The sequence below is a fragment of the Arachis ipaensis genome, chromosome B06 (genome assembly GCF_000816755.2).
Source record: "Arachis ipaensis cultivar K30076 chromosome B06, Araip1.1, whole genome shotgun sequence".
Taxonomy (NCBI): domain Eukaryota; kingdom Viridiplantae; phylum Streptophyta; class Magnoliopsida; order Fabales; family Fabaceae; genus Arachis; species Arachis ipaensis.
Genome location: NC_029790.2, coordinates 113,070,873 through 113,077,119, shown reverse-complemented (window position 1 = coordinate 113,077,119; position 6,247 = coordinate 113,070,873).

The following is a 6,247-nucleotide window of genomic DNA, read 5'->3' as shown; positions in this document are numbered from 1 at the left end:
CTAGCTTATACCACGAAGATTCTGATTAAGAGATCCAAGAGATATTCATTCATTCTACGGTGAACGGGAGTGGTTGTCAGGCACGCATTCGTGGGGGAATAATGATGATTGTCACGTTCATCACATTCATGTTGAAGTGCGAATGGATATCTTAGATAGGAACACGCATGTTTGAATAGAAAATAGAAACACTTACATTAATTCATCGAGACACAGCAGAGCTCCTCACCCCCAACAATGGAGTTTAGAAACTCATGCTGTCAAAGAGTACAAAATTCAGATCTAAAAATGTCATGAGATACAAAATAAATCTCTAAAAGTTGTTTAAATACTAAACTAGTAACCTAGGTTTACAGAAAATGAGTAAACTATGATAGATAGTGCAGAAATCTACTTCTGGGGCCCACTTGGTGTGCGCTGGGGCTGAGACTAAAGCTTCTCACGTGCTTGGGCTGTTTTGGGCGTTCAACTCCAGGCTGTAACCTGTTTCTGGCGTTGAACTCCAACTTGTAACGTGTTTCTGGCGCTGGATGCCAGACTGCAACATGGAACTGGTGTTGAACGCCAGTTTACGTCATATATCCTTGAGCAAAGTATGAACTATTATATATTGTTGGAAAGCCCTGGATGTCTACTTTCCAAAGCAGTTGGAAGCGCGTCAATTGGACTTCTGTAGCTCCAGAAATTCCATTCCGAGTGCAGAGAGGTCAGGATTCAACAGCATCAGCAGTCCTTTTTCAGCCTGAATAAGATTTTTGCTCAGCTCCCTCAATTTCAGCCAGAAATTACCTAAAATTATAGAAAAACACACAAACTTGTAGTAAAGTCCAGAAATATGAATTTTTCCTAGAAACTAATGAAAATAAACTAAAAACTAACTAAAACATACTAAAAACTATATGAAATTAACCCCAAAAAGCGTATAAAATATCCGCTCATCAAGGAGTAACCTTGGACTCGGTTCCCCGACTTCGATTGGGATGACTGTGTCGACCCCGTATGTGAGTCAGAAGGGGGCTTCGTCGGTAGATGATTGGGGGGGTGGTCCTGTAAAACCGTAGGACTGAAGCTAGCTCGTTTGCCCATGAGCCCTTCTTCCCTCAAGTCGCTTCTTTAGTCCTTTTAAGATGACTTTGTTGGCTGCCTCTACCTGGCCGTTGGTTTGGGGGTGTTCGACTGACGAGAACTTTTGCTTGATTCCCAGTCCTGCTAGGAATCCCTTGAACTTCTTGTCGGCGAATTGTGTCCCATTGTTCGATATGACGGTTTCTGGGATTCCAAACCTGGTGACCACTTGCCTCCGTATGAATTTTTGGCAATTCGCTGAAGATATGCTAGCTAGTGGTTCCGCTTCTATCCATTTGGTGTAGTAGTCTATGGCTACTATCAAGTATTTCACTTGCCCAGGCCCAGGTGGGAATGGCACTAAGAGGTCGACTCCCCATTGGGTGAAAGGTCGGGGGGCCATCATCAGGCTGAGTTCTTCGGGTGGAGCTTTGTGGAAGTTGGCATTTTATTGATATTTTTTGCATTTTTTGACGAACTCCTGGGCATCCGACATCATTGTGGGCCAGTAATATCCTGCTCGGATCATCTTTCTTGCCAGCGATCATCTCCCGATGTGGTAATCACAACAGCCCTCATGGACTTCTTTTAGGACGTAGTCCGTTTGGTCGGGGCGTAGGCATTTGAGTAGGGGTTAGCGGAGTCCTCGTTTGTGCAGCTGTCCTTATATGATCACATATTTGGAGGCTTCCCTTCTGTTGGTTTGTGCTTCTTTCTCATTCTCGGGAGTTTCGCCATGCTCCAAGTATCGGAGGATAGGATCTATCCAAGAGGAGGGGTTCGGTATATGGGTTGCGCACATGATGATTGCAGGTTCAGTTGCTAGCCCTTGGATTAAGGATCTGTTTCCCGTCCCAGGTTTGGTGCTTTCCAGCTTGGAGAGGAGGTCGGCTTGGGCGTTTCTTTCTCTAAGGACATGCTGAATTATGACTTCCTCAAAGCTTTTGCATAGCTCCTTTACCTTTTCCAGGTATTTTTGTAGTAGTGCGTCCTTGGCTTGGTAGCTGCCATTTATCTGAGAGGTGACGATCTGGGAGTCGCTACTAACTTCCACCCTTGATGCTCCGACCTCTTTGGCTAATATTAACCCTCCTATCAGGGCCTCGTACTCTGCCTGGTTGTTGGAGACTGGAAAGTCGAACTTGATCGATTGTTCATAAGCTACTCCTGCCGAGTTCTCGAGAATGATCCCGGCCCCTCTAAACGTTTGGTTAGACGTTCCGTCAATGTGGAGTTTCCCTCGTGTGTTCGGTACATCGGGAGCCTCCCCTGTGACCTCTACCAGAAAATCTGCCTTGGCTTAGGCTTTAATTACCTGCCTAGGTTCGTATTGCAAGTCGTATTGGGACAGCTCTATTACCCATGCCATCATTCTTTCTGTGAGGTCGGATTTCTGTAAGACTTGCCGAATGGCTTGGTCGGTTCTTTGGATGATCACGTGCCCTTGGAAGTACTGTTTTAGTCTTCTAGATGAGGTCAGTAAGGCGTAAGCCAACTTTTCCAACTTAGTGTACTTCAACTCCGCTCCTTGGAGTACTTTGCTGATAAAGTATATTGGGCGCTGAGTCTTGTCTTCTTCTCGGACAAGGACTGCTGCCATGGCTTGTGTGGTCACAGCTAGGTATAAGTACAGGGGCTCCCCTTCTCTAGGTTTGCTGAGTACGGGAGGTTCTGAGAGTATCTTTTAGAAGTGGATGAACGCTTCTTCGCATGTCGAGGTCCACTAGAAGGCGATTCCTTTCTTCATTAGGTTGAAAAATGGGATGGCTCTTTCTGCCGAGGCACCGAGGAACCAGGATAGAGTTGTGAGTTTCCCGGTGAGTCGCTGCACGTCTTTGACACACCCAGGGCTTGTCATTTTGAAGACGGCTTCACATTTGTCTGGGTTGGCCTCTACGCCTCTTTGTGTTATCATGAATCCTAAGAATTTCCCTGCTTCCATGGCAAATGCGCACTTGAGTGGGTTGAGCCTCATTTTGAATTTTCTTAGTGATTTGAAGACAGCTTGGAGGTCGTCTATTAGCCTGTTCAGCTTTGCTGTTTTCACCAAGATGTTGTCAACGTACACTTCTACTGTCTTGCCTATGAGGTTGTGGAAGACTTTGGTCATTAGTCTTTGATAGGTGGCTCCTGCGTTCTTCAGCCTAAATGGCATTACTCTGTAGCAAAAAGTGCCTCCTGGCGTTATGAATGCCGTTTTGTCCTCGTCAGGTCGGTGCATTGGGATCTGGTTATAGCCGGAGTACGCATCCATGAAGCTGAGAAAATGATACCCCGCCACCGAGTCTACCAAGGTGTCGATGTTGGGGAGGGGAAAAGAGGCTTTTGGGCATGCTTTGTTCAGGTTGGAATAGTCAACGCAGAAAGAGTCTTTTGGGCATGCTTTGTTCAGGTTGGAATAGTCAACGCACATTCTCCACCTCTCGCTGGCTTTTTTGACTAGGACGACGTTGGACAGCCATGTCGAATACTCAAGTTCCTTGATGAATCCAGCTTCCAACAACCCGACTGTTTGTTTGGCGACTTCGTCGGCCCTTTCTTGAGACATCTTTCTTCGCCGCTGGGGTACCAGTTTGGCGCTAGGTTTCATGGCTAGTCGGTGGGACATGACCTCGGGATCCAATCCCGGCATGTCTGATGGCGTCCACACGAAGAGGTCACCGTTCGCCCTTACGACCTCTATGAGGGGGCCTTTGAGTTCATGGGGCAGGTTCCTATTTACAAAGGTAAACTGGTATGCCGACTTCCCTATCTGAAACTTTTCCATGTCCCCTTCTAGTTCTGGTCTCGGCTTGTCCTCCATCCTGACGTCCAGGTCTACCAAGAACACGCCAGCTGTCTTCATAGATTCTTTACTTAAGGAGAGACTGGCGTTGTCGCAGGCGACTACCGCTTCTAGGTCTCCCCTTATGCAGCCAACTGTTCCCTTGTCCGTTATGAACTTCATTGTCAAGAATTTAGTGCATATTACAGCTGAAAGTTCGTTGATGGTTTTTCTGCCCAGGATGATGTTGTATGCTGTGGAGTCTCTAAGGATTACGAAGTCTGTCATAACCGACTTCCTGGCATCACCGGTTCCAAGGAAGATTGGGAGGGAGATCGTCCTGTCGGGTTTTATGTAGTTATCGCCTAGTCCCATGACCCTGTGCTGGTGATTTTTGAGGTCAGACTCTTTGAGCCCCGTGGCATCGAATACGTTTCTGCACAGGATGTTAGAGTCGGCCCCGGTATCGACGAGGATTCGTCTGACTAACCCTGACCTGACCATTGCTGTAACCACCATGGGGGGTTCTCAGGAAGGTCGTGAAACCATTTATCTTCTGGGCCAAAGGATATCGTGGGAGGTCCCCTGTTGACGATGGGACCTTCTGTCGAGATGGATAGGATCCGAGTATCCTTTTTTGTTGCCGACTTGGATTTAGGAGGGCTGTCGCACCCGACCACGACATTGACCACAAAGGTTGGGGGGTTGCTGGTGTCCCCTATGGGTTCTTGCCTTGGTTTGACAGTCCGGCTGCGATCTTCCTCGGAGCGTTCACGTTCCCGTCTCCTCAGCTCTCTGATAAGCCGGGAGAATTCACTCAGCTTTCCATCCCTGATGGCCTGCTCTAAGGCATCTTTGTAATCGAAGTAGTCTTGGGTTTTGTGACCAAATCCCTTATGGTAATCACAGTAGTCTTTCAATGGTCTAGGTCTGAATAGGATTCCCTTGTCTGCAATTTGTTGGTAAACTTCCACTATGGGCGCCGTGAGTGGCGTGTAATTTGTGAACCTTCCTACCCGTGGGGGTTGCTTGGATTGCTTGGCGAGGGTGCCATCCCTGGGAGCTTCCTTGTATCTGTTGACCTGGGGGGGCCTACCGAGCTGAGGGGTTTGGGAGCTTCCGTTTATTGGCTGCTACAACCTGAATCACCTCCTCATTATTGATATATTTCTTGGCCACGCTTTAAATTTCCTGCATGGACCAGACGGGCTTATTAGTGAGATGTTTCCTAAATTCCTCGTTTAGCAGGCCGTTCGTTAGGCAGAGACAGGCGACGGAGTCCGTAAGGCCATCGATTTCCAAGCATTCGTCGTTGAATCTGTCCAGGAACTTCCTGGTCGGTTCCCCGGGTTTTTGGGTAACCCCTAGCAAGTTAATTGGGTGTTTTGCCTTGGCTATGTGCGTCGTGAACTGAGCCAGGAAGCTTTGGGAGATGTCTGCAAAGGCTGTGATGGATCCTTATGGGAGGGCGTTGAACCATCTGACCGCATCGCCTACTCCTTCCAAGTTCATTCTTGCTTCAAAAGCTGTGAGGTGCTCTTGGGGATCCTTAGTCCCGTCGTACCTCATGTTCGTCGGCTTGTCGAAGTTCTTCGGAAGCCGAACCTTGAGGATCGAGGGATGGAAGGGAGTGGCTCCCATGATGATGGGATCCTGTTGTTTCTTGGCTTTCCCTCTCTAGGACTCCCCGTGGCTCTCGGACCTGCCTTGGGTAGCTCGAGAGGTCGCTTGTGTATGCACCTCGTTGCACTTTGTTAGGCTCCTTTCTTGGCTCTCGTGTCTTCGGGAGGGGGAGCGAGTGTCGGTGCGGGATCGGCTGGCGTCGCCGTGGGAGTGGCCGACGTCTCCGTCGGATCGGCTCCTCGCTGCCAGCTCTCGCTCAAGGTTTTGTACTCTGTACCTGAGTTCTTGTATGATCTTGGTGCTGTTGTCTCCCATTCCTCCGAAGGGACGTCTTTCGGGGGTCTTGGTGTAGATTGGTTGGTTTGGCTGGACGAAGGATCGTGGCTGTTCACCGGTATGGGCTGTCAAACTTGCGCTGCTCAAGCAGGCCCTGCCTCCTTCGCAGAGTTCCTCCGAAGTGGGGAGTTGCTCCATGTCTGTTCCAGGGTCCCCACAGACGGTGCCAATGTTCGTCACCAGATGATCTCGGGTGCTCGACGGGTCGGGTGATGGTGAAGGGATTAGCGGGCGAGACCCTGAAGTAGCTTGGAGTGGGTTCTTGGTCTGGAGCTGAAGACTGGCGAAACCGGTGGTAGGACGGACGAGAGGGGGTGGCCACCTGCAAGGACACTCCGACGATCAAGTCAGTATCCGTACGGAATGATAGCCAAATTAGGTAAGGTGATGTGTACCTCGGGGGGAGTGCTGACCTCTCCCCTTATATACTGTGCTGGGCGGGCCCATAAGACCTAGCCC